This window comes from Ambystoma mexicanum, chromosome 4q, assembly GCF_040938575.1.
Source record: "Ambystoma mexicanum isolate Mex_15411 chromosome 4q, UKY_AmexF1_1, whole genome shotgun sequence".
NCBI lineage: Eukaryota > Metazoa > Chordata > Amphibia > Caudata > Ambystomatidae > Ambystoma > Ambystoma mexicanum.
The window spans coordinates 1,294,980,215-1,295,005,609 of NC_090928.1; positions in this window are offsets into that span (position 1 = coordinate 1,294,980,215).

Genomic DNA, 25,395 nt, shown 5'->3' on the forward strand with positions numbered 1-25,395 from the left:
AGGTCCCATCTTGAGTGTCCTTCTACAGTAATATCCATTCAAGGGATATTGTCCTCAGATCCAAACTGTGGAAGGATCTAATTTTTTAAGGTTTCTACGAGGGGGCAGTGATCGCTTTCACATCTGGGAATAACCTTGCCATGCTGCAAGAGAAAACAAGAAGCAATCAATATGACTGGATCTTTTGCATACAGCACAAGTTGGGGCATCACTCTTTAATCTACCTTTACATGCCTTATAATGTATGCTGAGCCATAAATGTGCAACATCCAAGGCAGCCTTATGATGCCTTATAGGATAAAATGTAACTATGTTGGGGATGTTCCATGGAAGGTCATCATCTCTTGATAAAGCACTGGTTAAGTGAAGAGGTTCAAACCGTAAGTTCAAGTAATCTACACTAACTGTGGTGAGAATTCTACAGTTTTTCAGAATCCAGGCATTCACATGTCTTTCAAGGAGCAGTATTGTGTCCTTCTCCTCACCTGTGCCTGCCTATTATATGTATTAAATAGAAGAAGCCAAGTGCAGCCTTGGAGTTCAATGAAGAGCATTTGGGAGTGAGGATCAACACTCCCACTATCTAGCACTGTGGATTTGTTCAATGTAGATGGGTCAATCCAAATCAGAAGGCCACCACTTGGTCACCCGCCTTTTCCTTTACTAGAAAAGACATTAAAGGAAGTATACACTTGTAGCAGACAATTGCATGTTGACCAAGTCTCCTGCAAACAGACGATTTAATGCAACCTGATGAAGTTGCACCAATCATTATCCATGCTTTAGAACAGATACGCTACATTACACCAAGGTACACACACTTTATGAGCCACGGGTAAGGCCCCCAGCAACAGATGACTAGGGATCTCTGCGGGACATGGGGTGCGCAAAGGGTAATTTGACTCCATCTAAATTAGGTGACATGGTACCTGATTGAGTTCTCGGATATTTGCATCTACTATGTGCACGGGGAAAAGCTCTTTTGAGAACATTCCCTCCTTGTGGAGGAAGCATTCTAAGGTCTAGGAAAAAGAGGCCTTATGCCAATTGACTGTCAAAGAATGTTACTCAAATGGTATCTTTACTAGGGCCATCAGCAGTTGTCAAATGATACATTCCTCAATATCCTCTCCAATGATCAAGCAACAGCCCATTTGAGACCTAATCCAGTGGCTAACCTTGCTTCTCAACGTATCCTTAGTTTCTCGTGAATTCTGGGTCAGTTTAGGGACATTAGTCAAGTACACAGTGTGCATCAGGGGCTACAGTGGCACCATATCGCGCTTATCGATAGACTGATGCCGACTATGTAAATTTGACAAGTCTCTACTCTGTACTGGTTTCTCGTACATTTCCCCACCCATCCATCCATGTTCCACCTGGATTTTCCCATTCCCACTGTTTAAGCCATTCCTGCTGCCAACACTGTTTGCTTGCCTCTTGATATTATGTTCTTCGATCACACTACTAATTCTAAAGGCCAGCGTTACACCAGGCAATAAACTATTACTCGTTCAGCAGTTAGTTTTGCAGAGGCCTAGTTGTTACACAATTGCTAGTCTCTTTGCTAGTTGAAGAGTTCTTCATTGTTATATGGAGCCGTATACCCTTGGTCCCCACCCATCGTGTGTGAAGATATAACTGGTGGGGGACTTAGTTAGCACCAGGAATACTACTAGGGTTAATCTTACCCATTAATAGCAATATACTTTTTTACAGGCCTCACAAATAATTACAAATTTCACTAGAAATCCAGGGCTAGTTACTTCCTCAACCTACTTGTCTCAAAAAACTATTCGCCACTCCCAAAATGTTGAAAAAAGAAATATCCACTTTTGTTGTTAATGGTGCATTAATAAATATCATATTTGGGGCAATGCGGCCAACCACGCACCGTGAAAGTTTATTTGCGATGTACTGTGTTAGGAAAGATTTCTAATTGTAGGTAATTTTCCTTCCATGTGGCAACCCCTAAACTTTTTGCTGTTGTTTTACACCGTGATCTAGACTTTGCCAGAGAAGCGCAGCCTTATGCAGCACTCCTCTGAGCTTTCGCTCACTTCTTACGGGGATACTGACATGCCTTTAAAACAGTCAGTACCGGGAGACATCGTTTTCCATAGTTCTTTATCATGTTGCAGCTTTCGCGCACGACACGAGAGGGCACTGTAAGATAGGTTACCGCTCTCTCGGGTCTCTAGTCACTCTACAGGCCCTAGATACTCTCTTTGGATTGTTACTGAACGGTGCAAGTGAATCACGGACGGGACTGGTGGCAGCGATCGTTTCTTTGTGTTTTGAACTCCCTTTTGCCCTGTTAATCGCGCTTCTCGCGTTTGGCCAAAATGGGTGGCCTGGCTTTCAAAATGGCCAGACCACGAGGTTCTTTGTCCTGCCAGCTGACCGTCTTGCTCCCTTCACCTTCCCCAGGTCGAGCCGACCCAGGGCCTTCCTTATTTGGGCATGTACTTTCCCGCGAAAAACAGATGCTTTCGCGGGCTTCTACAGGCCTGGTGTGAGCCTCCAGGATATGGGCTGGGATGTCTGGTCCCAATACACATCCTGGGTGCCAGAGAGTCTAGTGTGTCTTGAATGCCTGGGACCACCGTGGTCCGTGATAGGTCCACGTATGGTGTGAGTGTTTTGTGAGCAGATCTCCTATTGGGTCCCCTCTGTTTTGGCGCGAAGGGAACCGTGGATAAGAGGAGGCTGGAAACACCACTACCATGTCGATCTCCTGAGGTCTCGCGAACAAAGGATCAGGAGCCAAGTATCCTGCAACTAAGAGGCTGAACCGAGGAATCGCTGGTGACCCGCTGAAGGACTGCTCCTCTGCACTGCTGTCGCCCTCTGAAACTCTTCTGCCTCTGATCGAATGAGAAGGCCTGTACTGGTACTTCGACCCTTTGGAATAGTGGAAACAACTATTCTCGGCATCTTCATCATCTCCTGCACGTAAGCCTTCGGAAGCGTCCCTGGGCCATCCAGCGCACTGACCAGATTACCCAGGAGCCTTGCTCTGTGACCGCCATCTGGTGACTGCTAAATCCGGCGTCCTCGGTACTCTCACACGATTCGTACACTTGGCATTCCCAGGTCTGAAGTGAGAAGTGTGCCTTGGGACTGGAATACCTGCGGTTGCCGTGTTGCCCTGTGGTGGTAACAACCCTGTACGTGTTCGCTGCATCTTAAACACCCTCGACCCTGACTCCTGCTGTCGCGGAATCTACACGGCGTTGAGACGTTCTTCGAATCGCATCTGAACCTGCCAGGACTGAACTGAACCGGAGAAGCCTGGGTCTGCCTGCATCGGGGACCGGTGAGTAGCAACGCTAGGAACCGGTCACCCTCCTGCAGTAGCCTGTAAGCTTTTCCCCGCTGTGTTATACAGCACACTTTTTTCGCACTCGCGCTCTGCTTCTGCCTGCAAGTGCAGGCCGTGCTTGAGTAGCGGAGATCTGTTCGTCCGCATTTCTTCACCACACTGAACTGCCTGATTTCCTCGAAGAGACTCCCCTTGGCCCGTTGGCACCAGAGCGTGCAGGTACTTTTGAGCACAAGGCTCCACTCTTCGTAGGGCTCAGACTTCCTTCTAGTTAGGTGGCCTCTGAAGGCGAACTGGGTCTATTGATTATTTGCACTGCCTGTTCCCCCCCCCCCCATCTAGGTGGTTTACACATTTCGTGCCTCTAACGCTTTAGACCTTTTTTGGTACTGTATATATATTGTATTGAGTGTGATGTGTTGGTTTGCTTGAGTGTTATTGTGATTCTTTACTGTGGTCAATATTACAAAGGCCTTGTAATAAATGTGTTTATATTTTTAATATAACACCTGCTTGGAGTACTTTGTAAGTGTTCTTGTTTTGTGTGCTCATTGCGGGCTTTCAGTCACCCTCACCCCTCTTGAGACCTAGTCTTGACCGCAGTGATCGCTACCTTGATTGGTCTGGCTTGTCCAGAGGTTACCCTGGTCCAAGAAACTAGGCTGACCTTCTGAACCTCTGCGCCTCCAGGACAGAGTTCAGAAATCCGTCTTAACATACTGCAAAGTATGTTGCTTTGCAGTAAATATCAAATTAAAAGTTTCTACATCCCTGTACACGCCATAAAGGGTGAGGGCAATGGAAATCTCCTTGCCCATGCGAGTGGGCGAGGAGATTTTGCAAGCTCCTGTTTTATAAATCATAAAATCAAGATGTACCTTTCCCAAAGTTGTCACTAGATCATTAATGTATGGGGTAACACCCCTATTACAAGTACATATACAAACACAAGATATTCTCGAGGGAATATGGTCACAGATAGATTCTGACTGTGTAAGGTCAATATCAGTCATATCAATATCCCTGTCAGTACAGATGACGCATCTGGGACTTTGTACAATCTAACTTGATGCATAACGCTTCAAAAAGGAAAAAAAAAAGAGTCAGTATTGCCCTCGACTAGCAGCATTTCAAATCTATTCCATGTAGGTACATTAATCAATACTTTCGATGTTTCATTTTGATCACTGCCAGATCTTTTCTGAATTCCCTCATGAGTTTCCACCGGGACTGCATAATTTATCCCACCTAATTGGACATCATTTTTAGGTTCCTTTAAAAGGTTGGAGCTCATCGCCCAACCTTGCCAGTGGAATAGAGGTAAAATCGTTCTGCTGAAGAAGGAGACCCTTAGCACTAATAGCTAGGTTCCCTGCGGTTGGAGGCTTGACGGCTCGATGGCTGGTACCTCCTGAGATGGTTAAGTCAATTCATAAAAGCTCATCAGTACCATTAATAAAACAATTAGAAGCATCAGATAAAGCCTTTGGGACGGTAGTGCTTCGATTTCCCCAATAAAAACAATCACGTCTTCTGCACTCAGCCCCAAATTTTAAATACCATAAAGGTAGCAAGGGAGAGTGCTATGTCCAACGTCAGGAGGAAGTATATGGTGCAGGTTTCATTAAAATGTACTGAAAACCAGGGCGAGGTTTGGGGGATAACTCCCCTTCCCTACAAGGCACATGGGGTGAAATTGTACCAGTTCGTAGCTTAAGACTACATGCAGAAACATTACACTGGTAGTTCCAGTTCCAGGTACTATAGAATGCTTCACACACTTCGCTCCACCTTTTGGCAACCACTGCCAGCTCCTTTAGCTTCACTAGTCAAGTGTAGTGCAGTAGAAACTACTTGTGTATGCCTGTTAAGACTTAACCAATGCAACACATACATAAGGACTCCAAGAGGGGTACAGCAAGCATTTGCTCCAAAGATGGCAGAAATAAAAAGGAAGCAGCAAGACCAGGCTTACTCACATAGCACTTTAAGAGCAGATTAATTTCTGAGTGTAATGGGGATCAAATGGTCGCATTTGCACATATCTACATGAAGTAATGGGTGGAGATGCAACAACCATAACCAGATAATATTCAAAGTTTTCTTCAGGTCTTCTTAGCAAGACCCCCAGCAACTCACAGTAACGGGTACCCCAGCTAGAGGTAGCTCAACCCACCTAACTAAACAGCCAGCTGCACCCTTACGTTGCAACCCGCCAGAACTGAAGTACTCTTTCCTTCCTCCTCACTCCCCAAGCGGGACTCCGGCTCTATGGTGCGAAGCAAAATAGAAGGGAAGCCAGCGGCACCCTGCCGCTTGTTTGCAAGATGCCGGGGCAGCGGGTAGCAGGAGGAGAGGACAGAGGCTGACGCCATTGTCAGCCCACAGCAGCAGTCTCCTGAGAATAGTAAGGGGGCCCACTACCCACCATTACTGCTGCCAGGCTGACAGGGCGGCCTTTGAAAACACCCACCTTTTGAATATAGGGACAAATTCCAGGGGTCCGGAATAGTCCCTGTTGTTAAAATCAAATTAAAACAGGATCACGGCACAAGGTACCCAAACCACTGTTATCACAATTAGGTTTGCTGGAACACAGTCCTGGCTTTGGGCCTTCCCCAAAGCCTGATATTCTAGAGGCTTCCTAATCTCAGTAAGAGAAGAATTGTGGGACAGAAAATGGAAGGGAATTCAAAGTAACCGCTCCTTTTTCTTAATCCCTGCTGTGAAATGCGATACATCTCCACTTCAAGATAATGTGGTCTTAGCAGACTCGATCATGGCCCAATTGACGTTTTCCGAATTGAGTGAATTTTTAATTTTGGTTAATTTTAATTAAATATAGATGTGAGGTGGGGTAAGGGAATAGATTAAGGAGGGGTGGGGGTGTCTCCCCATGCATTTCTCGAACACAAAAACGATCAAAAATTATTTGGTCAAATGTCAATTCTTTTCGATCAAATAGACCTAAACCAATAATGTGACCTCCAAGTCTTGCTGGATATATTACTCTCGAGTAGCCAAGTATTGACATGATTTTTATGACTGTTACCTCACAGAGCCTTCCCCGCCCCTCAGGGGAGTGTCCAAGATCCCCCTAGCAGTGGCAGGAATAGAAGTAGAGAAGAGCATATTCCAGTCACTGTGCATCAGTAAAGAGAGTAAGCCACAACCCCATGCAGTGGGCGACTACTCTCATTCATCTGTCACATTATACTTTATTGATGGTTCACTACTTGTACCTTCCAGTGACCCTTTGTGTGTGTTCTACAGATGGAGAGACGGGCATGGCATCAAGAGAGACACAGACTCAGATATATCCGTTTCCAAAACCTTTATTTTATAAAGTTCTGGGGTTGGTGTAACACCTAACTGGCCCCAACACTAAAGGGATGGTTCCCTGAAATGATGTTTCTAAGGGCCGTTGATGTCTGAAAGTACAAAACAAAACTCAGCCCGTGTCTAAACCTATGCTTGCCCTGACTCTATACAAATGTGTTAGGAAGTCTTAACGAAATGAAAAATAGTAGTTCAACAGAAAAATAGGAAACCAGGGTTGGTTTCCGGTGGTCTTCATGCCAGTTGTGGTTTGATCAACGTCACAAAAATGAGTTTAATCAAAAATGGGTGCTTGTAAGACCTTCTCCATAGGGTCCTTGCAATAGTCTCTATTACTTTCACGCTGTCTTAGGTTCCTGGGGATTCTTGCGTCTTTCTCCCGTACCGCTTCAGTCAACTGCACGCTCTGGAGTTTCTCTCTCATTTTCATGAACCTCATCAGGCAGCGTTGCTTTGACAAGCAGTTCTCTCTGGCTTCACAGGATCGAGGTCATGGTCTCACCATCTGTCCCTCAGATATCCTTGTGACAGGCACACATCCCAAAGGAACGAGCAATCTTCCAGCCAACACCAGCAGAGTGCAGGCTTCCTCGCACCGGCTCCTTGGAGGCACAGCTCCTTTGCCACGATGCAGCCCCTGAACCACACTGGCCAGCGTCTCGGCACGCCGCTCTCCTCCAGGCCGTCAGTCCTGCTGCTCTCTGCTCCTTGGCTTCTCTGGTCTGAACAGCATCCCCAGCTCTCTCATTCACATGTGAAAAACTACACCTTTTATAGGTGAACAAATAGTCAAATGGGGTCAAATGTGAGTGGTCATTAGTAAATGCCTGAACCTGCCTGACTCTTAGTGGGCCAACTCAAGTTCTCTCTAGAGTAGGTTTCCCTTACTTTACCCCTGTTGTTCCTATGGGTAATCTTTACTGCTCCTAGTTGGCTCTCCCTCGTCCCTGTTTTAGGTGAAAATGGGGAGGGGGAGTTAAAATGTGACTGTGGGTTAGGTTTATTAAACAATGACCAGTGACTGACGGGGGATATAGGAACACCCTCTAGCTTTTATTTAAAGGGATAGTTTTCCCTCTCAGTAGGCCGCTTTGTATTCCTGACCCATTGGCATACATACATGGGACCTGATAATATTCCTTGTGGTCTAGAGTATGGGGGTGATAAATTGATACTTCCCTTAAGACCATGTCTTAGTCTTACTTGTCTCTTGTTTTCTCTTGGATTGGGCTTAGGGAGGTAGGTCTTGGTCAGGGATGACAGACCCAACTTATCCCACAAAGGTTTCCTTGATTTCCTTTCCTTCCCTTGTCGTATCGTTGGGATACTGCGTCTCACCTAGGGTATTCTCACAAGAACAACCCCAGACTCCCCTACCTAGGTGATCCTCCCTCGCTCATCCACCGCCAGGGTAGGGATCCAAGAGCAATGGCCCTCCGCTGGCCACCTGAATAGAGGGCTCTCGGGTCTAAATGGGAGAATACTCCTAGGTTTATCACAAGACATGTACCATATATAACACCTCAATACACAATACATTTAGATATATGCCCCCACATCATGGGGGCATCTATCTTCAAATGCTTCTGACAAGATTCTCAGTAATGATCACTCAATGAATGCCCTTACACTCTTTTGTATAGTATAAATCTTTTAATTATGAGAAATAAGTACTAAAGAAACATTGTTACTATTATCACCACTAAACATAATACACTTAATATGCAAAACATGATTAATGAGTAAGCAGCTATCAGTGTAACTGCCTCAAGATCAATCATTACGAAAGCATAATAGCCACTTAAAAGTAACTGTCTACCTCATCAGTTCTCGCAAGGCACCTCTTAGAATGACCTGCCCTCTCAATGCTCAATACCTCTCTCCTCTTTCCCAATATGATATTAAAATATTGGTAACTTCAGCAAAACAAAAGAGGTGATGGCTGGACAGTTTAGAATTAATCTTAACCTCTGGTATTGCTCTGGGCAAGATTAATCATTACGAAAGCATAATAGTCACTTCAACAGTAATTGTCTCATTAGTTCTCGTTAAAAAACTCATAGAATTACCTGCTGTTTCAATGCTGAATACCTCTACTCTTTCCCAATGTGATATTAAAATATGGGTAAAACATTCATTCTCAGTACTCTCTAGAGGATATATGGTAGGGGGATAAATGGAGGTCGGAGCCCGGAAACCTGTTGAATAGATGGTGAGCGGGTCACCAGGGGTAGGGATATTCCCCATACTATTCCCCATACAGCTTGATCAAAAATAATGGTTCATCTCAACAGCAAAGAGTAAAAGTCCTCTTGCTGCTGTAAGGGTATAAGACACAGTGGACTAAGTTGGTCGTTATAGAGTTTTATTAAAATTAAACAAGAAAGAACCCCCAATCTCTCCTGAAATCTAAGCAGGGTTTCCCTTCCTCAATCAAAACTAAGGAATCCATCAGGATGTCCAGTCTAAAATAAATAGTCCTCTGTCCTGTGTCCAAACACTGTTTCCATCCCTCACGCTGTTAACTAAACTATAAAGAACGAAAGATCTTCTTGATTCAGAAGATGTTGTAGCTCCAATTGAGAGAGAGGAAGATTTAACCTGAGAGAATGGTGCCCTTTGCCAGGTCATGTTTCCCTTTTCCCCAAAATCTTTTAAACACCCAAAGTTCCATAAAAATGTTCTTACGGCCAAAGAAAAGTTCCATAGATTTCTCAAGTATCATATGAGGCCAAGAGAGTCTCTCCCTTCTCTTGGCGGATTACGTTTTCCAACACCAGGAGGAATAGCTTCCTTCCCCTGACTTGTCCCAGGTTTCACACAAGGCCAAGAGGATGTCTTCTTTCACTTGGCTGAGCACAATGCCCAAAAGCAGGGGGACTGACTTGTCACATGACTTTTCTGAAATTACACAAACAGCCAACATAATGCCTCCCTTTTCTTGGCTGAGTACAGTGTCCATCACCAGGGGTAATGACTTCCCTCACCTAGCTTCTTGCAGCTTTATTTACAGTTTTAGATTTCCCAGTCTCCACAGTCTATCTGGTCTCTCAATTTCACCAGGTACTGTGACTAGGCAGATGATGTTGGATGTTGTTTGCAATCACAAGAATTTCATAAGCTCTCCTTGGCTTTCTCTTGATTGAACGGAGTGCACCTGGTTTACTAACCTGCCAGGTTACCTCTTCTTTCTACTTGACAGTCTCTCACGTCCTAGACCCCTGCCAACTGATTGCGTTTGCTTTCACTCACTTGAGGCAGATCTGGTTTCCACATGTGATAGGTTCTGCCATGAAGGAACGTGTCCCTTTGTATTGGGTGTGTCTCTACCCAGTTTATAATATTGAGTATTCTTTCAGGCCTCCCAGTCAGCGCCCCGGTGTTCCAACCCTCTGCCGTGGGCTCACCGGTTTTGCGCAGCGGCTTCTGGTTCTCCCGGCCTGGATGGTACGTTTGCTCTCAAGGCTTTGCAGCAACTCAGCAGTCCCTTCCAGTAGTCGGGCGGTATTCCTTTGGCGTCCCAGCTGTCTAGACTGGCGGGGAATGCTCATCGTCCTTCCCGTCTCAGAACAGCCACTCCAGAGCTTTGCCAGACATGCCTGTTGCTGGGGATCCATCTCGTCTTTTTCTGCTTCTTCACCATTGGTCCGCACGCCGGTTGGCGAAATCCCAGTCCATACCAGCAGGAAGTCTCTCTCTCTCTCTCTCTCTCACTGCTTAGCCCACCTTTTACCAATCAGCATAAGAAGTAAAACGCTACTAGGGTCACTTTCTACCAATCAGCCTTAAGAGCAAGAAGCTGCTGCAGTCACTGTCACTTTCTACCAATCAGCGCCAGCAGCAGGTCTCAGTTTATGTCATTCTTTTCTGTCTGCTTTTAGCAATAGCCATCAAGGCCAACCACGACTTACTTCCCCTTTCAGCCACTTACGAGTTGCAGGAAGTGCTGTAGTTCTTCCAATAATTGCTATTTTAGCTTTGTTTACTATTAACGAGACACTTGCCACACTCACCAGAAAGTCTGTAGTGAGTCTTAGAAATATGGTTTACATATTTGTTTGCAATGTTCTATATCATTAGCACACATACCAGATCTTCAAACAAACATAATGGTCTGTCCTTCATTGTGCACTATGAATTCTTTCGTATTGCCTGTCTGAATGTAATTCAAATGCTTTCAAAAATAGTGCTTGCATTTAAGAAATATGAGTTCATACTTGCATTAAAATGTTAATGGCTTGGGAATATCGCTCAAATAACCTGACCTTAAGCACGGCTAAAACTGAAAATACATGTCAATATAACGCTACATTCCCCAGGTTATCAAGGCCCAGAAGGACAGAGTGTCCTTAATCAGTATTACCTGAGCCATATCTCTCCAGGCTATTCCCACATGCTGGGCTTTCTTACTTCAAATAAGCTCCCCGTACTGCCTCCCTACCATACGTACCAAATGACAATATGTTGGCTTTCCTACGACTTTCATCTTCCTAATTCGATGAGACTGTTCCCTTTTCTTATTCCTACAGTCCATATCAAACCAAATGGAGCCCTGAAGTCCAATATTCTTAAAAGAACTAGGGGGAAGAGACAAGAGTCTTTTAATAACCCAAGCCGCATCAGTAACAGCATTACATTTTGCTGAGGGACTTGTACCATGATACAAAATGCACTCAGTATTACAATATAATCAGACTATATAACTGGTAGAAATGTGGATTAAGCCACGGCATATAACGGTGCCTTTTACATGAACCGCTGGGCACAGAGGTTGACAGTGGGCATGTTCCATCATCCTTATTTCAACAGGAGTGGAATATGGCAGTATGTCATAAGTAACAGATGACGTCAGTTTTGATACTGATTTCTCTGACATATTTGATAGGCTTACCGACCCGATGATGTCTGTGTTGTCCTTTGGGGAGAAGTGGGGACATCTCGGGATTCGTCACAGTAACCACAGAATTCCTTACCGACAGTATTTCACCACTAGTGGATTTTAACAATTTAATCCTGTGTAGCCACGCCCGGTCAATAAAGTGCGCCAAGGGATATACAACATTCAAATCCTCACTCCCTTTAGAGTACTTCAAAGCTTCTACAGATCAGCGAATACCGTCCGCCCTGAGAAGGGGTCGCGGGGGGCAAGATCTCACCAGCCTGAGCTCGTCACATATAAACATAAAACGAGTTGCTGTTTCATCACCCTTATTGCATAGAGGGCAAATTCCTGTACTGTTAACTCTCCATGAGCTAGTAAAAGAGACTAGCCTTAATGTACCCATCCTAGAGCCAAAGAACAGGGCTCTAGCATGCAGCGGATTGATACCATCAAGATAACTTCTATAACCAAAATCAAGTTTGATCATGAGGTACTCTGGGACCAGCCCGAGTCTGTGAGCAGCATTTTCCATTTAAATCCTAGCCAGTATATATATGATCTCTTAATACTCCCATGCGCTGCTTTGTTGGCACTGGCTGGGTTCTCGAGTTGAGAATTGAATATATTTACAAATAATATTACATGCGACAAACCTCCCAGACACTTCAATGTTAATAGCTAAATGGATGAGTGACGTGGCCTGAGCCAATGCGGTAAGACCTAGCTGTGTGGCACTCCCGCTGAGATCCTGATCCGATCCTTACAAAGGCAGCTAAGATCACACGATTCAGCACAGAAATGCGCTCCCAAGCGGGGTAAAACAACGCCGACTAATAAACCTTAGCCTGGAAGAAATCGGAACCGGGACCGGAATAAATCAGGAAGTAACCAGAGTCCCCCTGTCCACCAAGATGGCGGCCGCAGCGAAGGGAAGAAAAGAACATCGAAGGTCCAAAATACTGCAGGCTCCGACCACCCGCACGGATCCAGCTCACCCTGCGGTCCGCCGGACGCATGTCTACACAGCACACCCTGACTGCCACCTGGACAGTGTTGATGCGACCTGTCGCCGGCCCTCACAAGCAACGAGGGGTACGGCCCGGGCCTTGGGACCTTACCCGGCAGAGCCAATCACAGTACACGCGACACCTGACGGGACACTGCCTACGTGAAGTGCCACCTGGCCTCTCCACGTGTGCCAGCTGTAGTAACGATCGATAGCCCAAGACTGTGGATAACTACTCGGGGCACCATTTCCACTGCCTAACCCCGGACCCACTGCTCCTCACTACAATGTAGGTGCCTCTTGCCGCTGTGGTATCCCAGGGCCCATAACCTATGCACAAACACGCGTGGCCCCAACAGAGACACCAGTCTTCTGCGAAACACGTCTTGCGGCTGGGCTAGGGTGGCTCAAGTGTGTTCTACCCCCAGCCCCATCTCCCATCTCTTTTTTTCCCTTCCCTGGCTGGCTGCTGCACACCGGCCATCATTGCGCCCGATAGTCCAAGAGTGTGGAGAACTACTCAGAGCACCATTTTCACTACCTAACCCCGGATCCACTGCTCCTCACCACGCGGTAGGCGCCTCTTGCCTCTGTGGTATCCCAGGGCCCATCACTCGCGCACCAACACGTGTTGCCTCAACAGGGACATTAGTCCTCTGTGAAACACGTCTTGCAGCTGGGCGAGAGAGGCTCAAGTGGGTCCTCCCCACCCCATCTCTCTTTCCCCTTTCCTAGATGGCTACTGCGCACCGTCCACCAGTGCACCAACAGAGTCAGACCATGCTGCTTCTCCGCTTCTGGGGACAAGAAAATAGAAATCGGATTATTGCAGCTGTAAACCGGACCCACTTCAGAGGACCGTTGGCACTCGCACCCACCCAGAACAGACTGCCAGAGGTGCGTGCAACTGCATTGGGCACAGACACACAGATCAATGAAACCTGAACACCCAGTGACAAGATCCTACAAAGCCCATTATTGAGCTAGCAAATTGACCCCCTGGAGGACGGGCACTAATCTGAGAAACCCTATTGCTTACATCCTGGTAATGTGCCCACCAGGAAACCTGCCTTTCGCTAACTACTAACAAACTGCGATGCCTCAGACTCCACCACTACAAAGGTGCTCGGCCGGGTAGTGCCAGGAGACACCCTGCAAATACATCAAGGTCCCCCCGGCTGTGTGACACAACGCAGTGTACCAAACATTACCCATGAAACAACACTACAATATGTCACCCACCAAAAATAAGAACAAATCTATGACAATGGAATAATTTATGGTACAGGGTAAAAGCTGCAACACCACGCAAGCGGAGAGCACAAACCAACAACCAGTCCCTGCAACCCCACAAGACAACCAGGTTCTTGCAGCGATAGTGCCCCGCGATCATCCTTGGAATCAGGGATAGAAGAGGTCAAAATTGATATGTAGCCCCTCTGACAAGACGTCAGACAGCAAGCCGAAAGGGTTACGTCCGCTGAAGTGCTCCTCCAAGAGACATCACACTCTACCAAGGACCTAGAAAAGAGGGTCAAGGAGCTTGAAAGACTACACTGGAAATGTGTGCGGAAGATGCGGAGGGCAGGTCACGTAGGAACAATGTGAGGTACTTGGTATACCGGAGGGAAATGAAGGGCCAGACCCCACCTCTTATATTCAAAACCTGTTGCTCTACGAGATTGGGCCAGGCAGCTCTCACAAGGGTTTGCTATTGAAAGGACCCACAAACCCTCCAAAAAAGACCCCCACCTGGATCGCATCCCCAACCAATGATTGCCAGGATCCTCAATTTTCGAGACAGAGAAGTCATCCTACAACACTCTAGAAAAGGGGGCGAGATAATACGAGGTAGCTCGAAGGTTGCTATCTACCCAGACTATACGCAAACAGTTCAAAGGGACAGGAACTCGTTCATCCCCATAAAAGCAAGGCTAAGACAACTGGGTCTCAATACATGCTTCTATACCATGGAAGACACAAAATCCTCTACAAAGGCAAAGCGCAATTTCTAGACAGCCCAGAAACTGCCACCATGTGGATGGACCACAACGACCCATCTAGCAAAAAACGACTTGGATCCACAACATAAGAGGTGCACAGTAAGTTCTTCCTAATAACTGGGGAACCTGGGCTGCAGGCTTTGACGCCCTCATGAAAACTACACATGGTAGAGCAGAGATCTATACGCTTAACTCATCTTTGAGGGGAACTAACTATTGCTGCCCAGGGCTATCCGGACTCCCTTAGCTACACACTATCAGTGGGGGCAGAACCCAGCTACTCACTGCTGGTCTTCACCACCCGCCCCAAAGTTATAAAAAGGACCCCAGCCCTTTGCTGGACTGTTCTTGTTGTTTTCTTATGTAATCCATACAATACGACCCTTGGGAGACCCCGTCTGGCAGACGAGACGGGCACTGAAACTTTGGACCTGGTGCATCTGTAATATTCATGCTTGTGCAGGGACCCTGGCGAACTCTGAGTTGCACCATGGGAAAAGATACTTAGGCCACGGGAGGGTCAACCGATACACAGTACAATGACGACTATCATAAGAATAATGACATGGAATGTGCGAGGCCTAGGTTCCTACCTTCGCAGAAACAGGGTGAAATCCTACATACAACATAAAAACATAAACATAGTACTACTCCAGGAGACACCTGCTCCCCGAGGGACAAGAAGCACTACTGACCCACTTGGCCGGGACGGGATACAGATCCGCCTATTCTAAGGGCAACCTATTTCAAGTTCGCCAGAGGAATGCTCACCTGGATGGACGGTACACTACCCTTAAACCTTTTGGAAGTAGAAAGAGATAAGGAAGGGAGATATCTAATTGTTAGAGGGTAGCTTGAACATAGGGAGATCTGCATAGTCAACGCATACTTCCCAAACCACACAATCCCGGCACATACGCACACTTTAAGTAAACTAATAGCAGCCATAAGTGATGGCTTTGTCCTATGGGGTGCAGATTTTAATTGTCTAAGAAAACCTGCGCTTGATAGATTGTCCCCTCCAAACAACAGCCCCTCCCCGGCCTCTATTGCCTTGAATACGATGCTAACAGACCTCGACATGGTTGATGTCTGATGAGAAATACACCCAGACAATAGGGGTTATTCCTACTACTAACCCCCTCACAAGCTGCAAAAACAAATTGATTATTTCATTTTGGGATCAGTACATCTTGCAGAACTCACCAGTGCAGAATACATGGGACGCACAATGTCCGACCAATCCCCTCTGGTGATTGAATGGTGCCTAGACCTCCTATTCTGATGTGGATCTTGCCTACCGGGGCACTAACCAATGTAGCTTTCAAAAGGCCACTATCAGACTTCCTACTTAATTTCCTCGAGAATAATTTTGGGAGCGTAAACAGTTGGGGCACCATCTGGGAAACCATGAAAGTAGTGACCAGGGGTGAGGTTATAGCTAGTGCTGGGGGCATCCACCGGGTACTAGGTAAGGCCCTGGCGTTCACAGAAGAGGAAATTAAAGCACTAGAGACCCAACACCTGGGCCAGCAATCCACAGAGGAGAAACTGACTGAGGCACGATTCAGGTGTCACAACGCCTGGCAGAGACTGTCTAAAAGTGATGGCCCGGGAGACTATTGGCAGGGTTCTGCAAACGGGAACATCCCAGCTCACAGACCACGTTGCTTTACGACGAATGTGGGGCTCCATGGAGATCCCAACCACGATTAACAAGACCATTACCTCCTTCTAAACACAATTGAACAGAGACGATAATCCAGTTCCCCAAGAGGATCTGGATGAGGTGTTCTCCCAGATTCACCTTCCGAAGCTCTGACAGTCAGCGTGACTCCCTGGACTTGGCTATTACTACTGAGGAACTAGGTGAAGCTATAGCTTCCTTACACACTGGTAAAACCCCAGGCACCGATGGGCTTCAATCAGAATTTTACAAGGCATATGCTTCTACCCTGACCCTAACACTGAAGTGTTTGTATACGCGTATATCCCCGGCATACTCCCAACAGGCATGAGGGAGACCTTGTCTGAGCTATAGGGGATCTCTTTCAGTGAACAAAAATGTTGCCCCTTTCCTTGGGCTGGTATCCGCGAGGTGGACTCGGCTGCCTTACCCGATTTGGGACTCCCTTGGGAGACCCAATCGTTTAGATATCTAGGTATCCAGATCACACTCACACCCATAGAAACACACAACTGCAACTCGCTCCGGGTATTGAGGGACTTTGAGAAATCTATGGTCTTCAGGTCCAGACTGCCGCTATCAATCATGGGTAGAGTCGCCATTATTTAAATGATAGTGCTCCCAAAATGTCTTTATAGCACTACGTAGGGACAGCTTTCTTTCACCGTCTTGACTCAATGATCAGAGACTTTATATGGGGCACAGGTCACCGCAAGCTAGCTCTTGGCGTATTACAATTACCTTATAAAGATGGCGGGGTATAGTTACCTAATCCCGAACTTTATGATTTAGCCGCCCAACTAAGTTTTGTCACAAAATGGCTGGCAGAACCTCCCACATCAGAATCACGGATGCTGCAATAGTTGGTGATCCCAGCCAGACTCAGCAAAATCCTATGGCTCCCAGTGAGCTGTGCGAACACATTCCCAATGTTGGTGAGACTGGGCAGGCAGATCTGGTGTAGGGCAATAAAACTACTCAAAATACAAAACCCATGCTCACCTAATGTACCGATCATCGTGGATGTGTGCGTAAAGAGAGCAGCCCTGGGAGTCTCTAGGCTCTGTGAGAAACCTGAAGGTGTCTCCCCGACTAGTCCCCAGGGATCTATCATGCAGGTGGCCAGGACACGGCTATCGCTTTTGGATCCAGTTCCTCAGGCTGGACCAGTGAGGGAGGGTCACCTGGATGGAGGGTCCTCGGGGAGTGGAAGTGGGTCAACCACGGGTGAGACGCAGTATCCCCCTTCTTTTTTTTAAACGTGTTTATTTTAAACAGGCAGGTTATGGCAATACAACGCTTAATCACTTGCGACATGTAGCATACAGTAATACCATTTGACGCTCCTCCCACCCCACCCTTCGGTCTCACGTTCCGTCTTCACTTCCCCGCAGGGGATCTCCATACTGAATAGTTCTCCTGGCCAGTTGGGGTTGAAAGTCAGGGCTGGGAACCTTTGGTCAAAATCCAATACCGGACCCCAGATGTTGTGAAAGCGATATAAAGTGCCTGCCCCGGCAGCCGTCACCTTCTTGGCGATCAGGATGTCCCAGACTTTCATCCACCAGAAAGGCATGAGAGGGCCTTCCGTCGTTTTCCAGGTGCGGGCTATCACGTTCCTGCCCGCAAGTAGGCATTGCGATAATAGTTTGGCCTTGGGACCAGACCTTGGGTAGATCCCGGGGATCGGTGCTCCAAGGAGGATAGGTTTGGGGGCCAAGGGCAGTCGCACCTGAGTGATGTCCGCTATCGTCGCTAGGCATCGTTTCCAAAAGGCTTGAGCCTTGGGGTAGGACCACCACATGTGGAAGAAGGAGCCTATTTGGCCGCATTGCCTCCAGCATTGAGGGTTGAATGTGGAGTTCATATGGTGAAGTCTTAGGGGAGTGTAGTACCACCGGAGGAGGATCTTGTAGACGCACTCTCTATTTGTGATGCATGGTGAGGAGGTGTGAGCCCGGGATCAGATGTCAACCCACTGTTGGTCTTCAATCGGATGGCCCAGGTCCACCTCCCATAGGGCCATATACCGGGTCTTGGAGGTTAGGAAATCCGTTTGGAGGCGCTTGTATAGGGTGGAGATTCTTCCTCGGGGCGGGAGCTCATTAAGGGTCAGTTTGATGGCTGTGGGGGGACGAGTAGCTGCCTGGCGAGTCTGTGGGTGGGTGCACCAGTGGCATAGCTGGGTATATGTGAATCTATCTTGTTCCTGGATTCTAAAGAGTTCTTTGCATCGCTCAAAGGTGCAGGGTTGGCCCTCTTCAAAAAGTTGACCCAGGGTCTCTAGGCCTCCTGCAATCCAGGCCTTAAAATTCCGGGGAGACAGACCAGGAGAGAAGGTCGGGTTCATAAACACCAGGGAGAGGGGGCTGAGCCCCGTCGGGATCCTCTTCTGTTTCAACGCCTTGTCCCACAACGAAATTGTGTGTTTGGTGGATGCCAGAAGATTCCGCCACTGTCGCCGTTCCGGAGGGGGCATATGTGGGAGAAAGCGTAGCGTGAGGGGTAATTGCGCTTGTTCGAGGTCCACCCATCTAGGGCGGTTGGTGCGGACTTGCCATGATTGGATACAGGACAGTTAAGCCGCCATTTGGTATTTCTGCAGGTCAGGGACCCAGAGGCCACCAAGTTTCGCGTTGCCCAGCGTCGTGGATTTAGGGATCCTGGGCTTTTTCCCCCTCCAAATAAACTGCAGCATTTTCTTCTGTAGGCGTTGAAGGGCTGGCGGCGGAACCGGCACCGGGCGTGTGGAGCACGCATACAGAAATCTCGGTAGTAAGTTCATCTTACAGGCTGTAATGCGGCCCATCAGCGATATCTCTTGTGCCGCCCAGTGTCTCAAATCTGCCTCCAAGTTTGTAAATAATGGAGGAAAATTAGCCCGATAGGTCTTGCTTGGGTTGGCCGGGATCTGAACTCCCAAGTAGCTAATTCCTTTGGTCGTCCATTGTATTGGGTACAGCGGAACTAGGGCTTCTCGGTCTTCTCGGGTCAAACCCACTCCCATGGCGGCTGATTTCCGGTAGTTGACGGTGAAGCCTGTGACCTTGCCATAGCTCGTTATCTCAGCCAGGGCTTGAGGGAGGGAGGAGCGGGGTTTCGTGATAGTCAGGAGGACATCATCTGCATAGAGAGCCAGCTTGTGGTGTGCCGGGCCTGATTGAAAGCCTTTGACTGCAGGGTTCAACCTGATCCACTGGGCAAACGGTTCCATAATTAGAGCGAAGAGAAGTGGCGACAGCAGGCATCCCTGTCGGGTTCCGCAAGTTAGGTTGATGGGGGAAGAGAGGGTGCCATTAACTCCGAGAAGGGTTTTGGGAGCTTTGTAATTTGCCAGCGTCATAGCGCGGAATTCCGGGTCAAATCCAAAAGCCTCATGGGTGAGCCTCATGAAAGTCCAATCCACTTTGTCGAACGCCTTGGTCGCGTCCAGGGCCAGAAGTGCCAATTCCCGGGAATCCCGGGAGGCAAGTTCCACCAGATCCAAGGCTCTTCAATTGTTGTCGGCCGTGGAGCCGTGTCTGAGGAAGCCACTCTGATCCGCACTGATTATCTCCGGCAAGAACTGAGATAGACGTGATGCCAGGATTTTAGAGTAAATATTAGCATCTATGTTGAGCAGGGCAATGGGTCTATATGATGCAGGGTTCTTCGGATCGCCTCCAGGTTTAGGTAATAAGACCGTAATTGACTCCTGCATGGACGGGGTTACAGTGCCTGTGGTCCTGAACGAGTTAAACAACTGTACCAAAGGTGCTAATAGTTGGGGTTTGAAAATCTTGTAAAACCTGGTTGTATAACCATCAGGGCCAGGGGCTCGGGATTTAAGGGCTTTTATTGCCTCGTCCACTTATTCGTCAGTATTCAGCGCCTCCAGAGAGTCACGGGCTGTTCTTTTTAGCCAGGGAAGCACTGCACCCCGTAGGTATTCCTTCTGTTCCTCCATGTCCCGCACTGGAGCTGTCATCACCTGAGTCAGGTGGGTCGCAGCGAGCTACAGTTTGTCCTGGTCAGCGTAATGGACATTGCCTCGTTGGTCCCGCAGGCCCACAATTGTATTGTTCCTCTTCGCCTTGGCAAGTTTGGCCACTAGTAGCTTATTTGCTTTGTTGTTTTTAGCATAATAAAACTGTTTTGCTTTTGTCATTTGGTGGGCAGTGTGTTCGGCATAGTGGGCCTAGATCTTTTTATTTTGCTTTCCGGGTGGCCCGCTGAGTTTTAGGGGTCCAGCCCTTCTCCATATGGGTCCTTTCTGCATTTTGACGTTTGTGTCTATGATAGGCCGCTCCTTGCGCAATCAGTTCACCCCGCACTACTGCTTTCATTGTGTCCCAAGTATTGGTGGTAGAGGTGTCTTCACTGGGGTTCTCCTTAAAGAAGTTGGTGATCGTGGTTGCGATCGCGTCTCTGAGTGGCATCTCATTGAGAATCGGATCATATAGAGTCCATCTTCACTGTTGGGGGTTAGCTGGTTCCTGCACTCGGATTTCCAGGGTCACCGGAGCGTGATCAGACAAGATTCTGGAGCCAATTGTCACATTGTTGGTGAACGTGAAGATTTGTGGGGACACTAGAAGATGATCTATCCTGGAGAAGGTTCTGTGGACATAAGAATAAAAGGAAAAGTCTCTTTCGGATGGGTGGAGTACTCTCCATGAATCCACCACCCCCAAAGTTCTAAATAGTTGTAGGAGAGCCAGGGCTATGGTGAGGTCTCCGGCGCTGGGTGGGTGTGACTTGTCTTTCGTGGGGTCCGGGACCCCATTGAAGTCCCCTCCAATCACTATCTGGCCTTCCAGAAACGGGGAGAGAGTTGTACTCAGGGATTCATAGAACAGCGCCTGGCCTGAGTTGGGTGCGCATACGGAAATTATAGAGTAGAGTTGTCCTAGTAGTAGGCATTTCACCGCCATGTACCGCCCCTCTGGGCAGCTTATAGAGTCTAGAATTTGAGGACTCAGTCCCCTCCCAAATAGGATATCTGTGCCACCCCTCTTGGAGTTCCCAGATGCGAAAAGTTGCTTCGGAAAGTTTCGGGACCGTAGGCGGCTATGGTCTGCCGGCAGCAGATGGGTTTCTTGTAGCATAGCCACTGCTGCACCGTCGTTCCGAAGCTTCTGTAGGATGGACTTGCGTTTGGCGGGTGAATTTAGTCCCTTGACATTCAGGGAGACGAACCTCAGAGTTCGATGTTCTGGGGCCAGTCCTGGGGGAGAGGGGGCGATGTAGAGGGATCAGCCATCATGTCGCGGAGTGCGTGGCCATTCCCCAATCTGCCTGTGGGTTTTTTTCTAGGGCCGCCAACGGGAGGGCCGAGTTTTAACTGAGGGTGGCTGACCTTTTGCGGGTCTAATGCCTCCCTTGGCCAACGGGGGCATAGAACAGTGTGTAGCCAACATGGCTAACCTTACAGGTAATCTTAGTGGTTTGTTCCAAGGACTCATAGATGGACTGTGCCTTGGAACAGGGCATGGACCGTGGAATAATGCCCGCTGCTTTAAGGATGAAGCTTATCTGTGTTCCTGAGGGTGTTGATCGGATCATGGTGCCGGGCTGCGAGCCGGGATCGAGGTGGAAGCTCCATCATGGGGTTGCATCCGGCTATTTCCTCTTCCGGAATCTGGGAACCTTCGACCAAGAATCTTGTGTGGGATTAGGGGAGGCCACCAGGTTTGAGTCAGCTGTTGCTTCGGAGGGCAGGAAAGACAAAGGTTTGGAAGCATCTGGGCGCAGGATGTCGATAGCATCTTCCAGGTGGCTAATTTTCCTGAGTGAGCCCTTGTAGGAAAATTGCAAAGCTGTGGGAAAGAGCCATCTGTAGCAGATTTTTTGAGCCTGAAGAAGGGTGGTTAGAGGACGAAGGGCTCGCCTCTTTTGAAGAGTAAGAGGAGAAAGGTCCTGAAAGATCTGGAGGGAGGTCCCTTGGAATGTAATTTCGTCTTTGGAGCGGCTTATCGCCGAGATGGCTTCCTTCGTGCTAAAGAAGTGCACCCTAGTGATGACGTCGGGTGGAGAGGGTACATCCGATTCCACTCCGCGTCGGGGGTTCAGCCTGTGGGTGCGATCTAGGAGAAGCTGTGAATCTTCGAGGTCAGGGAGGAGAGATTGGAAAAAGAGGCCCACATATTCAGCCAACCCCTTGTCTGGGATCGAAGTGGGAACCCCTTGAATACGGAGGTTGTTGCGCCGGGCCCTATTTGAGGTCCTCTTGCTTGTATTCCAGGATGTCGTACTTGTCCTGCAATAGTCCGATTGAGCGTTGGACCTCAGTTAGCGCGGAGGCATGATCTTGGATATGATCCTCAACAACTCCCACTCTTTGTTCAACCTCCAAGACTTTTTTATCTGTGCTTTCCAGTTTAGTTGTGAGTTCCGCCATACAAGAGCGGAATTCTGATTTGATATCTGCCATGAATTCACGTATATCTTCTTTGGTCGCCAAAGGTCCCTTGTTATCTAGGGATTCCCGTGAGATAGACGGGCAGGAATCTTGTTTTTTAGCTTTGTCGGAAGCGGTCAGTAGAGTTGCTATGTCTGAAGACTTGGTGGTATTTTGTTGCTTGGTCATCGCGCTGGTTGTCAGCGGCGGGACAATTGCTGCTGGGAGCGATGTAGCGGTGAAGAAGAGCTGCTATGGGAGCTGCTTACGGGCCTCCATAGGCTAAGAAGCGCTGCCCGTGCGGGATGTAGGCCTTATCCGCGGGCAGCAGGGCCATGGGCCAGGACGCCCCAGGAAGGGCTCAGGGAGAAGAGCATGCGGGCTAGGCCTACCTTAAATCTCTCAAGGGGCTCCTGTTGAGGGCTCCCCCCGGCAACCGTTGGGGGGAGGGTCTCCCATCTCCGCTCCAGGAAATTGAGTCACTTCAAGGGCCGTTGCATATGTCCATAGGCCGGAAGGTAGGCCCCACCGGGCACCCAGGTGAGCCACTAATGCAGCCCGCATAGATCTCCGTCCGCTGGATGTGTAGCTGTAAGGCGGCGTGGGCCGGGGCGCCCCAGGAGGAAGAGGGAGAGGGTGCACAAAACGGGGCCAGTGCATGCGGGGCTCCTCGCCGGTTCCAAGGGGGGGGGCCCGAGCCGGCCTCACCGGCTGATGGAAACAGTCTCTGCTTCTTTTCTGGATATCCGGATGCTCGTCTGTCCCCTCCGGCTCGAGTGCTACGGGGAGGATTGCCTCCACTCCAGACTGCGCACACCATCATACGTTTGCCCGCCATCTTGGATTCCCCGAGCGGCAGAGGGGGGGACCGGGATTCAAGCGACGAGTACGGACATAGTGCTCCTTCTCCCGGCTTTCATCTTTGAGCTGCTAGTGCCCCATCGGTTCCAGTCCACATAGCTGGCGTCGATGGATCGTGTAGGCCACAGGAACCACACAATTTTAGCTATAGCAGCGGGCAGTCCACGGGCGGCTTTAGAGGAGCGACTGCATCATGTCGGCTCCAAGCCACGGCCCCAGTATCCCCTTTCTTACACCTTTTCCCCATTCTACCCCATAGGATACTCCAACACTCTACCTCCCGCCTTTTCCGAAACGAACACTCACAAATCAAAAAAGATGATGGATAAACACCAAAGCCATTTGCCTGCCATGTCCCAACGCCAGGAAAAGTCAGGCAATTGATCAGAATCACACACACCTGACGACCCTTTCCCCTCCCACAGGGATAAAAGTTGGAGCATGAGAGCATAATACGAGCAAGGCAGACCACATGGCGAGAGAGCTAACTCAGCAAGGTAGTTCAAGAGGAGGAGAAAGACGGCGCAAACTGAGAGGGTGATGAGGATAGAAGCAACCTTGCCCTTTCCGAGCCAGTCTCGTGAAGCCTCCACAAAAGGAATCGAAGACCGCAAACAATAGCCAGATGTGTTGCAGTAGGTGTAAACAGTACACAAGGCCCTCCTCCCCTGATAACCAAGCTCAGGGGTGACGCTAGCCACTGTGGTACCGGCGTTGAATCGGGAGACAAGAAAAAGTAAAGCGGTTCGTCACAGCCGGTGAGTCGAAGGGAGAACCGATAAGAAACTGAACTGTGTTTGAACAAAGGTAGCAAAGCGGCTAATTGAAGAAAATACAAAGAACTGTTTGATTGATAGGAGAGGGGAAAACAGCTTTAGAGCAGGCAGACACATTGTGGGTGTTCCCTTGAGAAACGCTGGGCGATTTCCCTATGGTTGAAACTACCTTTACGAGAAGGCATTCTCAGGTTGGTGTCCGATGTATTTAACAGGGTCATGGTTTCTGCAGAAAATGGTTTAGGGAGTTCCTTCCCGGAACAGGAGCCCTTATCCCCATGAGGGGAGCGTCTCCCTGTGAGGTCCACTTTCCACCACTCCTGGGGGAACTACTGCTTAGCAGCCTCACCTCCCTAGCCTCACAGGGAAGGGATCCCTCTGGGGAGACGTGATGAGATCCTGTGAATCATCACAGCAGTAACCAGTGAGCAAGAGCTACCACTGGGGAACGAGAAGCTATTACAGAGTTCCACAATCTAACTTCCACATAAGCTGCAAAATGTATCATTTTGTCAATAATGTGAGCCCTTGTGCTTTTGATGTTATACAGAGCTTTACTAATGTTTATATATTGTCACAGTAAATTGACAATGGTGTGTTTGTTTGGCATCGGTGCCCTTGGGAGCCAAAGATAGCTCCTGGAAGCTGTTGGGTTAAGCTAGCCACAAGCAGGAGCTATAGTGCTCCCAGATCCCTTAAATTTCGAATCTTGGGTTGATGAAAGGGTCTGTTTGGCAGGATACATGATATGTGTGCCTGAAGGGACAGTAAAGATTTCCAGAATGTTCTTAGGTTTCAAAACTACCAGGGGACCAGTGACCTTAAAAGGTGACAAGTCGCAAGGACGGGTTAGTTTAGAGTTGTCAATTGCAGATAGATGTAGGATGCGGTTCCTTGGTTTGCAACATAAACAAAGCTGGATCTGGTTTTTCATCCCCGATGTATGAGCACAGTTTCTTGATATCAAAGTTGTATTTGCAAGGACAGACACAACCCGAGGGAACACCATACCGGCTCCCGATTGTAAAGATAGACCCACGAGGTAATCAAAATGAATTGAGCACACAAAATCCAAGAGAAAGGCAGTTCATTAACAAATACCACTGGGAGAGTCCGACAGCATCACGGAAGTGAATG